Source organism: Drosophila montana, unplaced genomic scaffold, assembly GCF_035044405.1.
Source record: "Drosophila montana isolate Dmon_TW-CO22-7 unplaced genomic scaffold, ASM3504440v1 contig_1853_1, whole genome shotgun sequence".
NCBI lineage: Eukaryota > Metazoa > Arthropoda > Insecta > Diptera > Drosophilidae > Drosophila > Drosophila montana.
The window spans coordinates 699,604-714,540 of record NW_026996772.1 but is presented as its reverse complement, the minus strand read 5'-3'; positions in this window follow the sequence as shown (position 1 = coordinate 714,540).

Genomic DNA, 14,937 nt, shown 5'->3' with positions numbered 1-14,937 from the left:
TGGTCAAAATATTATTCTACAATAATTCAATTATTGCTTATAAGAAGTGCAATATTTATGATAGTTATTTATCTTAACTTAAGAATACAATTTCTTTTTTTCAATAAATTTAGAAATCTTTGAGTCTATTCAATTTGTTTTAATCGAAAATTGAAATTGAATTAGCATTAAGATATTCCTACTAGAAGAATTTTAATTATAATTACTTAATCTTATTTTAAGATATTTTATCTCAATTTAGCAACGAGGCGAAGAGATGTGCGATAGACTAGACGGGTTTTGAAAACAATTTATTATTAATAATAATATATATATATCCCAATCGTAGAATTGGTTTATGGTTCAAACCGAATGCCTTAGCTTAAGGTTCGCTTCATGGACCCTTTCTTCCTAACCTATGAGTCCAGCTATTGATTCGAGCATTGGTTTTCACATTTCAAAAAATTTTGAATAGAGCAACCTTATTTAATATAAATTAAATTGGGAAAATTGAGGAAAACTGTTTTAAAGGCTTCACTGATATTTTCAAAGGTCTTTGTTAGAATTTACATAAAATTGTTGTCAAATTTTTTTTGGATCGATATTAGTTAATTCTTGTTTTAAGTATGCGCAGTGTTGAACAACGCACAAATTGTTTAACAATATCTTCCAATTAAAAAAATGATTTTAGATTTTTGTTAGATCAACTAGTTGGAAGCCGGTTGGCAGCCCTGGCATGGAATGCAGGGTATAGCACGACGCATCATTTTTTCGGGTCGTTTGTGGTTGCATTTAATGACTTTTCTTAACCATCCGAGTCTTTCGCTTTTCCTGCTCCTTCCTGTGTGGGCCATAAATGCCAGCCAACTATTAAATTTATATTAATTTGGTTTTATTTTATTTAATTTTTTTTTTTTGTCTCTTTTTTGGCAACAATTACTTGGCACATACGCCTCGGGTGGGCCGCAGCCCATCTGGTGTGAGCGGAGCATTTGCCATTAAATTGGCAAAAGATTTATGGTACAATTGCTTTAATTACAGTTGCAGCTAATTGTATGCAGCCCGGGGGCAGATGCTCTAGACGACTCTACCAGCTCCCATCTCTGCCGCTGGCTGGGCGCCCAGTCGAGCTGCTGCTCCTGCTCCTGCTGCTGCTGGAATCTTTGCATGCTTTGTATGTGCGAGTCTGCATAAATAACTTAAATGCGAGGCTCGATGAGCACAAGGTGAGTGTGGAGGATGCGGATGGACGAGCCCATTGAAAATGCGGCTCACGCATTGATTCGAAACTACCAAAGAAACAGACACACACACGCACACACACTTAAGGCCAAACTCGTTTATGCAAGCGCAGTCATCATCATCCACATCCTCTTCCAGATCCTCAGCTTCATCCTCAACCTCATCCACATATTATCCTGGTCCAGCATCGTCAGCGTCGATGACTTTGCCCAACTCAAAATTCTTCGATGTCTTCGATTCATTCTCGATATACATACATATATACATATGCGTTTGTGTGTGTGTGTGTAACGATGTGTGTGCTTGCATTGGATTTTTGGTCTCGACTTTATGATAAATTTATAAATTAATTTTGTTGAAGAAACTTGCGAAACACCTATAGAACATTCGCAGCGCTGCTCGAAAGGATTCAGACTGTGTAGATGCCAATGCAGTTAGTCTCATTGAATCACGTACCACATGAATGCTCATTCATTTTTTTTTTTTTTTGGGGGCGTGGCAGTTCATGTATGCATGATAAAGCATCACAGAATTCACGCATAAGCGCGTCAGGGCCAGAGATGAGCATATTTATGCAACTTAAGACTTTTGAAAAGTACAAAAAGCGGGAGAGAGAGAGAGAGAGAGAGAGGCAGAGAAAGACAGAGGAAGGCAGAGTGAGAGAGAGAAGTGATATATAATATTTAACCAGACTTTTGGGTTGCTTCAAAAGATATACGAAACATTTGAGAATCAGGCAAAGGTAAGAGAAAGGGAACGAATAAAAGAGAAAGGAAGCAAATCGTAAGAGACGGAGCGAGAGCGGAAAGTCTAACAGTCAACAATTTGAGAGTTTCCCTTTTTAGAGGTGAGACACTGAGATAAATAGATTGATGGCCAGAAAAGAAAGGGGAACTTGCGGCTACTCGTAAAACTTTTCTATTCTTTATCAAAAAAAATGTGAATTTATAGAAATTCAGTTCAGATTTCAGCAAGGGAGGCAGAGTTAAAAGGATAGAGAGATGAGTTAAACAGAGATGGAGAGATGGAGGAATATTTAAGGCTTGTTAAGGTAAAAGCTAAGGCTGAGAACAACTTTATAAAAAGTTCAGTTCACACAGCGAATTTATGGGAATGCAGTTTAAATATAAGCGATAAAGAGGAAGGGAGAGGAGAGGTGGAAAGAGCGAGAGAGAGAAGAAGAGTGGGGGTAAGAGAGAGATGGAGGAATATCTGAAGCTTTTAAAGGCAAAAGCAAAGTCTGAGAGCAACTTTATTCAAGCGATAAAGTGTAAATGAGCTGTTGGAAAGAGAGTAAGAGAAGAAGACAGAGAAGGGAAGAGAGAATCAACTCAGGGAGAGAGTGAGAGAGAGAGGGACAGTGCAAGCGAGAGAGACGGAGGAATATTTAAGGCTCGTAAAGGTAAATAAAAACGCTGGGGGAGATGAACTCAGCTAGAGAGTGAGAGAGAGCGTGCGAGAGAGAGAGAGAGAGATCGAGGAATATTTAAGTCTGGGAATGGTGAAATGAAAAGCCAGGAGCAACCGGCACCCGAAACAGAAAAAAACTAAATATTCACCCGCTTGCAAAAAGTTCAGAAAGTTTCCCAGCGAGTGCCTGCTTATGAAATGTGATGTTAAATCTTAATTTAATATACAAAAAAAAATACGATTCAACATTATTCAAAATTGAATTTGCGATATTAAATCTTAATTTAATGTCAAAGAGAAAATGTAGAGAAAAAAAAATACCATTTAACATTATTTAAAATTGAATTCGCAGCCGTAACTGTCTGGAAAAAAGAAAAGATTATCCATTTTAACGCCGTCTGGTCGCCATGTGGAGCACTCGTATGCAAAGCCAGCAATGTGAACACCTTTAAATGGCAAAGTTATGCCCGTGGGCTGAAATGTAGGCAACAGCCACGCCTTGACGTTGACGTTGCCGTTGCCGTTGCCGTTTGCCGCACAGAGAATGGAAAAGTTTTCTGGCCAACATGCAAGCGGCACCCTCATCCAGCTGCCTGACATGCCAGCCGCTCGAGTTATAATGTACATAGTACAAGTATTTAACACTGCTGGCGGTTTCTTTTTTTGGAATCGGGCAGGATATGAGGGGCACGGAGCGGGCTGGCTGTTGGGCAGGGTGGTCCGTCTAAGTGAAAAACAAGCAAATAAACGAGCGCCTGCTGCTGCAAACAGGCGAAGCTACAAATGAATCTAGGATACGGATACCCATGTCAAAAAATAAAAGTCCTGCATACGCCGCAAAACCAACCCGAGCCCCGCTCCCCGCCAACGTTCGCGTTTCTAGGTGAGTGGGCGTTTTGGTGGTTGGCTCCGGACCCGGACTGTAGCTTGACTAGGCCAGGGGCAGCGGCAGTGGCAGTGGCAGCAACTGACTCTGGGCCCAAAGAAACTTGTTTGTTGCACAGAAACAAAAGCGCTTCCGCTTTTCATGTAAAACGACAGAAACAAGTGTTAATGGTTTTGAGCTTAGGCTTAAGGAGAGAGACAGCGAAGGAGAGCGAGAGAGAGAAATGGGGAGAAAGTGCGGCACAGCGATATCAAATAAGTGGATGGTTAGACAATGAAAGAGAGAGGAAGATTGAGGGAGAGAGAGAGACAGAGGGGGAGACTGGGATAGGCACAGGAACTGGAGTTGAGGCCATTGCTCGACTAGTCCGACCATAGACAACATTCTCCAGGGCTCCCTTGATGAGAGCGAGTGAGAAGACAGCAGCATCTAAAAAAAAAGAGCGCGCCTAATGATCATTCTAATGATATCTGTCAATTTATTGCCTAGCAATCACTTCATTTCGTACATAGCAGCCAGCTTTCGAGCGGCTCACTCAATGAGGGCAAGGGAGAAGTCAGCAACAGTCAAATGATCGTTGCAATGGAGTTTCAATTCATTGTGCGCTTATAGCACTCAGCTTTTAAATGGCTCACACAATGAAAGCAAGTGGGAAGACAGCAGAAGTTAAGAAGATGTAATGCGATATCAGTTAATTCATTGCCTAGTGATCTCTTTATTTCGCTCATAGCAGTCAGCTTTTAAATGGCTCACACAATGCGATTCAGTGAAGTCAGCAGCAGATTCTCAGTAGATTAATTTCTAGAGATTACCTCGCGTGCATATCAGTCAGCTTTTAAATGGCTAACTCAATGAGCAAGCGAGAGACTAGCAGCGGATAAGAAGTAGAATCGGAGTAGAGAGGTTGTTTTCCGCTTTCATAGCAGTCAGCTTTCAAGCGGCTCACTCAATGAGCGTAAATTATCCTTATAATAACATCTGACTAATGTATTGTCTAGCGGTCTATTCAGAATTACATAGCAGTCAGCGTTTCAGTCATTGGAATTGTGAAAATATATAAGCCTGGGCTCAAGTATGTGTAAGAACTGGTTCACGATCCGAATCTAAAGGCAGTGAGCTAGTTCGTGAGCTGAACTTCAGAGAGTTCTTTCTACGCCCTAATATAATTCTACCAGGTCTCCAACAAGCTTCAATTGATTCCATATGCTTAGCATTTCAGTCTGCTCTACAAACACTTTTTCTGGCTTCACTTTAAAGCGCTTGCATGCAATTAATTTTTTTTTTTTTTGTTAGGTTTCTTTAACATTTCGAATTTTGACGTATTTCAATTTTGATAGGGTTACGAAGCATTCACTATTTTTTATTTATTTTTTTTTAAATGCCAAACCAGCAGACATAGCCACAGCGGAGCCTCATCCTCGCCGTTCGCATTTCTCACGTCTGCCCCTCTCCGCGCACGACAAACTCGCCTTGCTGCTTTTGCTGCTTTTGCTGCTGTGGTAGCTTTTGCATTTTACCTCCAGATTTTCCGTATGCATATGCAAATGCCTCGGCCTACATGTGTCAGTGCCCGCTGCAACGCGCTACCCCTGACTAATGCTGGGCGTAGCGTGCGGCTTGGGGCTGGGGCTGGGACTGGGGCAGGTTCGGGCTTTGCATGAAGTTTGCCAGCGCGTTGCCTAGTTTTTTGCGGTCGTTCGTTGGCGCAGTTTTTTTTTTCCTTCTCCTACTGCTCTGGAGTGTAAAATTACAATAATGAAAATGTATTTGCGAAACTCGCCTAATTAGTTGAATATGAGGCATGTTGCTATGCAAATATGCACATGCTAGGGCGCTGGGCGTGCCAGTGCACTGTCTCCGCCCAGCGCGGCGCTTAAATTACAGCTGCTTGGTCAATTGGCAATTGCGCAGCCAGCTTTAAGTTTAAACTCTGCTTGCCCGAGCGCGACACAGCAACAGTTCGATTGACACAAAAAAGACGACGAGACAAAAAAAACACAAGAACTCCCAATTACTTAGAAGCGCTATAAATTTGTACGCAACGTCACTTCTCGGGGGCTGGGAAGTGGGAAGTGGGATGGGGAGGGTAGGTTGGTGCTGGGGCAAGCGGTGTGGCAAGTGTTAAAGTTGTCGTTGTCGAGCATCGAACGCACCTGCTGCCCGGTGAGCTCTAAAGCTCGTTTGACTTTTGTCGAAAAACTTTCTAAGCACACACTTCTCTTGTTGTTGTTGTTGTTGTTGTTGTTGTTGTTGTTACTGCTGTTTTGGCAACTGGCAGCAGGTGAGCGCACAAATTTAACACATTAAGCCAAGTTATTGTAATTGGCCAGCGCTTGGCCCAAGCGGCGTATACGCAATGCGGCTGGCTAGCTTGGAAGAGCAGGAAGCAAGTCGCAGATCGCCTGCCATCAAATGTCTGTCAAACATGAGCAAATATAATCTGGCGCATTTGACAAGCGCATTTACACAAATTACCGCATCAAAGCGGGCAAAGTGGGCGTGGTCACACACACACACACACACGAGCACATATGTACATTAGATAATCACAACACATCAAGTGACAATTGAAACCGCAAACAGACAAACGGCGTGACAGAGCAACGGCTGACTGTCTGTAACTGATATGCCTCCAAGGAGTTACTGGCAAGTGGCAAGTGGCAAGTGGCAAGTGGCAAGTGGCAAGCAGCACTGCCATCCCCGCACCGCCCGCACCGCCACTACCACGCCCACTCCTCCACCTGACACTCTCTGCCAGGCATTGTGCATGCGTAACATGCGATTAACTGCGGCTGAGCCGCAATTAACTGTAAACAGACGGAAATACTCAGATGCTTTGTCATACAAGGAGCAGCTGGCAGTGGGCGTGGCAGGCAACTGGAAACTGAAACTGGCCCCGAAAACCGAAAACGGCACATATCCAACGTGCGGCATTCAATCATTGCATGCACCCACTGCCAGTGGAGGCGCCTCCATGATTGATTTGCCGAATGAATAATTTCAATGCTGTATAATATTTATAACAAATATCAGTTAATTTCATCTTGGGCTCGGCTCAAATTAACTCAAATTGAATTCCTTAAATACCTGAAGGCTAGTCGAGCGCATATTATTGTTCCCATAATATTAGCTCTAAATAATAATAATGATGTTTGCAATTTCCAGCATAGTCCGAGCTGGTTTTTAGTTCAGTATATGAATGTGATTACAGTTAGCCAAGGGACAAATTAACTAAGCAAGGACATGGACGGATGAAGACAATATTATCTTAGGCGTTGACCATATTAGCCAAAGTTATTTGCGGGGAAGAAAAGCGGCTGGGAAGATATAAACTTGATATATATATATATGTAATATTCTACAAACCTAAAGTCAAATACGCTGACTCCAGCTTTTAAAACCTTAGAGAGATTAGAGACAGAATTTCGAAATGAATGTGTATCGATTGTTTGGAAGAGGGGCAAGTTATCGATTATCTGTTATCGACTAGCGTGGGCACTAGAAGGATCTACGTTCCAAATTTCAAGTCTATTTATCTTATAGGCTCTGAGATCGAAGCGTATTTTAATGGTGATCAAGAATATATACACTTTATGGGCTCGCAGATGCGTCCTTTTGCCTTTTGCTTACCTATTTTCAACAGGTTAAGGGTATATTTTATTATTAATTATATTAATAATAAATATATAATATGCATATAATAAATAAAAATATATATTAAAATAATAATAATATAGTTATTTATTAAATTAATAATTTTTTTTATAGACATTCCCAGAAAGTTCTTAAATTTTGCTTGCCTTTTGAGGCCTTCAACTAAATCAATGTGCTTGTGCCTTGAATTCATATTTCGATTGAAGTTTTCCTTTGAATGCAATCTAATACATTTAAGTGAATATCTCGTAACCTACTTACACACAGATGCACACGCACACACATAGATATATATATATAGATGTGTACACATGTGGGTTCATTGAAATGTCATATGAGACAGGTTCTCAGCCAGTAAATGCCACATTTCGGGCTCGTGTGTGCCACACTTTGTGTCACATCGAGTGCGAGGCCACTTAATAATAACGTAGCGCCAAATTAGACAAACATCAGATGCTACGTATGCTGTGCATGTGTGCGTGTGTGTGTTTGTGTCTGTGTGTGCTTGAGTAGCTCGAAAAAAAAAAAGAGGAAGAAAATATAATAATAAAAATGTACAAGTAAACGACGCACACGACAAACACACGGCCAAAGGACACGCTTTATGAAGATGCCCAACTCGCGCGCACTTGGCATATTCCTTGCTCTTCCTCTCTCGCTTTGTCCCTCTCCCTGTCTCATTTTTGGTGGCAGCTAAAAGCCAACGGCGTATGACAATTGCAGCGCATATCCGCTTCCGGTTTGGCTTCAGCCTATCCTTCAGCGCACAGGCAGGCACACAAAGGCAGGCCACATCAATTTGGACGCGTGCACATTTATCCTAATCACACACACACACACACACACAGGGGGCGGGGGGGTGGCAGTTTATTTATGTGCCTGCTTCTTTTGACGTTCTTTTATTATTTTAGTCGCTGGCATGTCAGATGCCCCGCCAGCAAAGAGCGCTCTCTCTCTGTCTGCCCGCTTCGCATCCGCTGCTCACTTTTGTCGCAATTTAGCTAAAAGCGTCGTCTAAGAGGAAGTCCTTTTTATAAACCTTACTGTGCTGCGGCTGTCCTTGTGCGTGTGCGTGTGTGTGCCATTCTCTTAGAAAAATGAGATGCACAAGTGCGCGACAGAACAACGCCCAAACCAATAGAAAATGTCGCGCTCCTGGCACGCCATGCCACGCCCCATTGCCAGGCATCCAGGCAGGCGGGCAGGCGGGCAGCTTTGTTGTTGCTTTGGCTTCTTGAGCGCTTTGCTAGCTTCTAGGCTTCCTTTAAGTGGATATGCTTAGCATTGTAGGGCAACTCAATAACCCAATCAGCATGCCAGTAATCTGCCTCCTATTCTCTATTCGTTTTTTTAATTCTAATAAATTATTAGAAATATTTCGAGTACAACTAAAATCAAATCTCAAACTCTAAAGCATGTATTTCCCGTTTAAACGTATTTGCGTTTGGGGTGGTTGTGCCTGTATGTGTGTGTGTGTGTGTGTGTGTGTGTGCGCGCATTTGACACATGTCGCCACAATGCTGGCAAGGACAAAGGACAACTGTTGCTGCTGCTGCTGCCGTTGGCTCTGGCTGCTGGCATTGTTGGTTCGTGTCTCGGTTGTGGCGGCCGGAAATGGCGTCAATGTCAACGTCGACGCCAAAATTGCTGGCAGACACATGTCTTCGTGTGTGTGTGTGTGTATGTGTGATTTGACATGTGCGTATGCGGTTGCCAGCAGCACGTTTATGTCTATGGCCGCTGACTGTTGCTTCACGTGCTCGTTTACACTCATTTATCATAAAAATATTTTGTACTCACATTTTTATAAACTGTTTTGTTTCACAACCAACCACCCACACACACATGCACGCACACAAGCTGAACGAAGCGACATTTTTATGAAGCTAATTTGATGTTGTCATTCTTCATTTCGCGTTTTTGTTGCGCCATTTTCATTTTTACAACTCCCCCGCTTTGAAATGAAAATGAAATTCCAGGAGTCAGGCCGAAGTCGAACTACTATGCCATAAAGCGACACCTAGCGGTCGTGCGCTGCAAACTGTAGCTTAACGAGTGTCGCATGTTGCCCCTAACTGCCAGAGTTGCCCACTCGCCCGAACATGAGCTCTTGACTGTGCCAGTTGGTGCAAATGATATATGTCTCAACTGAATCGAGAGAGAGAGAAAGAGATGGAGCAAGAGAGAAAGCGAGAGAGCGAGTATCACTAAAAGCACGTGCAACAATGCTTTGGTCAAATTGGATTTGCTTGAGCATTGCAAATGGAGTTGCCAGATGACCAAATTACTGCACTTGATGAGTAGTTTTATTTCCAGAGCGCTGAAGAGAAACCGAACTTTTGTTTCTCAACAGGACCATCTGCATGACATGAGCGCAATTTAGATGGCGTGCTTCTTAGCTCTCTTCAAGACACTGCACAGCTGAACATGGCTTGAGGAAGCTCTATATGCAAGACACAACCGGGGACATGTCTTCAAGGGCGTCATGTAGCAGAGTTCCATGCGGCCTTAGCAGCTAGGAGACGAGCACTTGAGCTGTGTATTTTTGTTCTCTTCTTAGCCAAGAATTTCAAGAGAAATTTGTTAATATTTATATTATTAGCTGTTATCGAGAAATGCGCCTGGGAGCCAGGCGGCGCCTGGACGCAGCTTGTCCATTTGATGCCACGCCCCCGTTTGCAATGTACATGCGCCCTATTAGCATTCCGTCAGTTCGGTTGACTTTCGACATTGCCTTTGGTTCGGTTATGGCTTTAGCTTAGGCTAAGAATAATAGGGTGCGGGAGTTGTGTAGACTCCAGGCGGGGCCTGAGTGTGCGGACTGTGGGTGTGCATTGTCCTGCTGTATGCCTGCCTGACTGCCCGACTGCTGACTGCTGTCTGCTGGCTTTGTTATTCGTTTAATTAGATTTCTCAAGTAAACCGCAAAAACCGCACATTTTCTCAAGCAGCCCTGCTGTGGGAGGGTGTGGGGAAGGGGCAGGTAGCGGCTTTTCAAGAATGTTTTGCTTAGCTTCAATGCAGGCTGCAATTTCTGAACTGTTGCTCCACACAAACCGCACAGAGTCCTAGCCATTTTCTTATTGGAAAGTTGCCGCTGAAAGGCTATTTTTCAACGGCAACGCAACGTAACGGTGAGAACAACGGCACAGGCATCCGCTGCCCCACACACACACACACACACACACACACACTATGTACACTATATACATATATTTTACTCCAACTTTTCATTTGCGCACTTTAATTTGCGGCGGAGCAACTCACAACTTTGCCGCCCAACCGCATCAAAGCGAGCTGCGAGCTGCGAGCTGCAAGCTGCTCGGTTGCCCAGCAGTAAGCAATTTGTAGGCAGACAAAAGCTAACGGCTACAAAACACACACATCGCCCAACAGGGTTGCATTTCGTGCGCGCTCGCTCTCTTGTTGATTTTTCATACGTCTTTGGTCCACATTGTCGGGCTAATAAACACAAGCAAAACTCAATTTAAAATTCCCTAAACGAAAGATAATAACAACTGAGGCTTGCTGCCACGCCCATATTGGTGAGAGAGGAGGGGCGAGCTGCGCTACAAGCAACAACTGCATATTGTGCTCAAAACAAGGAAGTGTACATCCAGAGCTACATAGATATAGAATCTGTACTCAAACGGGCGAACATGAAAATCCTTGTTTTTTCCTGTACCGAGCTGTACGAAAATTTGAAAGAAAAGCGAATAGAAAATTATCAAGCTTATCTGGGCCAGCTTCCTAGATCATGAGAAAATCAATCAATGAAAAAATTTAATTTTTTGATATTTCCTTTCGAAATTTTTCTAAAATATCAAATTTTTTTCGAAAAGATTTGAAATGGACAAATTGAAAACCGAGTTTGAACAGAACTGTTTTGTTTTTAGAACTTATCAGAATATTATAATTCTGATTTACTAGGAACCAAACTTTCGAGCGATCCAATAACAGCTGAATCTTGATTAAAGCCGAGCTATATTTTTAAAAAAAAAAGGTTCATTTCAAAAATATATTTGTGTTGTCTCCTGCTCTTTTTCTCTCTTGATCAATCTCTTCGCATTCTCTCTCTTCTTTTCCCTCTCTCTGTCTCTCTCTCTCTCTCCCTCTCTCTTTATTTCTATCTCTCTCTTTCTCTTTCTCTATACTATTTTCAACTCTCTCTCTCTCTCGCTCTCTCTCTCACTCTCTCTCTCTCTCTCGCTCTCTCTCTCCTCTTTCTCACACACTCTCTCTCTATCTCTTTCCGTCTAGCATGTTGAAATGACACACCACACACAGCAAATGCAAAACAGGGCACCGCTTCGACCCCTCTCTTTTGCGCTCCGCCCCACACGCCGCCCCAGCCCATCAATTAGCTCTGGCTTTGTAGTCCCTCGCTCGTGACATTTTCGCCTTTGTTCTGGGCTCCTTTACCTTTTTTTTTTTGGCCTGGACCAGAACCACCTTGACTCGGGACCTGGTGCTCGGTTTGGTTATCTGCTGCTGGGTCTTTATCGAATTGTACCTTGGCCTGGGCCAGCGCCTTGCTTTGTGCCGCTTCTCATTTGCCTTCACATTTTTTTGCTGGTTTTTTTTAATATTGTTGTATTTTCTTTTTTGTCGTCTGGTTTAGTTTGCTTTAGTCATTAATCTTCTTTGACGCGCTTAAATCACATGAATAACAAATTAGCTGGCATATTAGTAGCTGCGGCAAGGGCTGGCTTTAGACTCCGCCCCTCCCCGATCCCTAACTCCCCCAACAAACAGGTTAGCTGCTCGGGCCCGCATATGTGTGGCGGGGGGTGTGGTTGGGCGACTCTTGGGTTTGTCAAATGTTAAAAAATCTAATAACAAAAGCAGCGCACAGTGTCACAGGTCCTTTGGTGTTTCCGCTCAACCCCCCCCTGCCCCTCCCCCTCCCAACCACCCACAGCATTTAGCTCCGTGACGTTAGCTATTTTGCATAATTCATTGGGTTGTCCAACGGTGCGTATGCTTTATATTACACCCACACTCTAGCCAGCTTCGCCCGCTCTCAGTCTCGCTAGCTGCTGCTGCTTCTCTCTCTCTCTCTCTCTCTCTCCCTCTCTCTCTCTCTCTCTGTCCCTCTGCCGCTTTGTGTGCGCGCTGTCAGTTTGCTAATTAGCCGCGCGTTTTCATTGTCGCCTCGCGGCTCACAGATGAAACTCGCCTTTCATATGCATATTTACTTATTTTTTAATGCAATTTAATTATTTTATTCCCAGCCCCAATTAGAGCACACACACACACACTCACACACGCACACACACAGAGAGAGGGTGAGCGAGAGGGAGCGACAGAGAGTTCAGAGTTCAGTTGAGGGGGAGCTGTGACAGCTTTGTGTTGCTTGTTGGCTTATGTCTTGTGACCCATAAGAGTCCATTCAGATATATTAAATCCATTTTTAATCGCTTTGAGCTGCTGCCGCGCACAAATCTCTCACAACTTTCAATATTTTCGCTCATGCCCCATGTGAAGATATAATATTATTTCCATTTACAATTATTTTTATTTTTATGTGCTTGCAGAGAAGGGGGAAAAGGAATAAAGTATTATAAATATTAACAACAGTTGGGTTCATAAGGTCAGAACCCAGAACCCTAAGGATCTGTTGACTATATCATATAGCTGACATGGGAATGCTTGGTCGGTTATTTAAAACTCTTGTGAAAAACTTCGCTGTTAGCTTGAAAATGAAAGATACTTGATTTGTATACACTATTCTAGGTTATATTCTATTTTGCATATCAAGTTTGGTGACTCTAGCTCTTAACACCTAAGAGATTTGCTTAAAAACAGGATTTCGATATTAATTTTAATCGGCCGCTTGGAAACGGGGCAAGTTATCGATTATCGGAAACAAACTCGTACTGTGTACTGTTCAAAATTTCAAGTCTCTAGCTCTGAGATCCTTCAGTTCATAGATACGGACCGACTGACAGAAGGACATGGCTAGATCGACTCGGCTATTGATGCTGATCATGAATATATATACTCTATGGGGTCGGTTATGCTTGCTTCGGCCTGTTACATACATTTGCACAAAGCCCTTATACCCTTTTTACCCATTTTCAGTGGCTTCATCTAAGTGGGATATTTTTTGTTTTCATTTCGAAACTCGCTTTGATTCAAGGCACGCATGAGTCTGCTCTTCGACTGCAAATACGATTTGAGGACATCGAATTGACTTTATGAAAAAGCTCTAGAGTGTGCAAAATCAAATAAACGTCTTCAATTTTGACATAACTTTTGATTACGCTCATTAATTGAGTCTTTATGTCAGGCAAAATGAAATAAAACGGGCTTAATAAAGTTGTGAAAATAAACGTAACGATAATAATTAGTCCTAGAAGCTAGGCACTAAGATAAACTAAAGAATCTTAATTAGAGCTTTGCTTGTGCTTAGTTTAGGCCCTCATTTATTTTCCAATTCAGATCAGCTGGCAGCTGGGGCTTGCAGCTGCGAAAGGGTTCTGCTCTCTTGATCAATTTTTATTTTCAGGAGCCACTTTTACAGGGTATTTGCTAGTCGAGGACTTGTAAAACTTAAATATTGTAACTCCTTTAAAACTATTTCTTAGTTAAACCAAGATTTCAGCCATGTTTTGTGGAATGTGTTGCGCTGATTTCAAAAGCAAAATCCTGAAGCAACCGAGAGTCTCGCCGAGGTGAACTATCTAGCTTTATGGCTCCCAGGCACACACACACACACACACACACACACACATACAGAGAGAGAGATTCGCATGTTATGACGCTGGATTCATAAGTTGCAGTTAGCTTGGTTGGTCGGCTGCCACAATGCGGCGAACAGGGCGGCCATAAAGCAGGGCAACTGTTGCGCGATTGTCGAAGGCGGAAGCCACTTGGAAGCTAGTTGCGGCCAGCTAGGCGGGCATGCCCAGGCATGGCTGGCAGCGGGCCTGTTGCCACATAAACAGCAAATTTTATTAGATTACACATACGCCGCGTCTTCTGCAAGACAAAAGTTGCCGCAGCCTCGGTCTCGGTCTCGGCCCGCCCGCTGCAGCTGCGGGCAAAGTGCAAAATTTTATGACTCCCAGCGGATGTTTTGATACGGTTTTATGAGACGCGCGCGTGCTGTAAGCGGCAAATTCGTAGGCGATTCTCCAACCGGCCCCCTTCCTTCACACACATATCCTCGCCAGCCTTATCGCACAGTTGAGCATCCGCTTGATGCGCTTTAATAGAAAAATATGCCGCTGCCATTTGGTTTTATTGCAGTCAGCGGGGCACGCAGCCCCATCGACTTTGTCGGCAACCCTTTATTTTCGTGCCACCCTCGCGACAGGCAATCGAAAAAGTGCCCTTAACAAAGCGAAGACAACAGCTCGACCGCAAATTCATCAGCGAATTGATATGACGAACAATTCTTATGCAAAGCGCAAGAAAACCAATTTAAAAAGTAAAATGTTCTAGTCGGGAGCTCCCGACCAGGGGATACCCTGAACCCCGATAGGTATAAAATAAAAGATACTTGATATATATGTATATATACTATTCTAGAAGCTACATGTCAAGTTTGGTAATTCTAGCTCATATTATTTGCCGAAATTGCTCAAAAAAACGGATTTCGATATCGATTTTTATCGATTACTTGGAAACGGGACAAGTTATCGAATATCGGAAACAAAACCGATCCGCGCGGGGACTAGGAGGACCTACACTCACAATGTCAAGTCTCCAGCTCGTATAGGTTCTGATATCCTTGCGTTCATACATACGGACAGACGGAC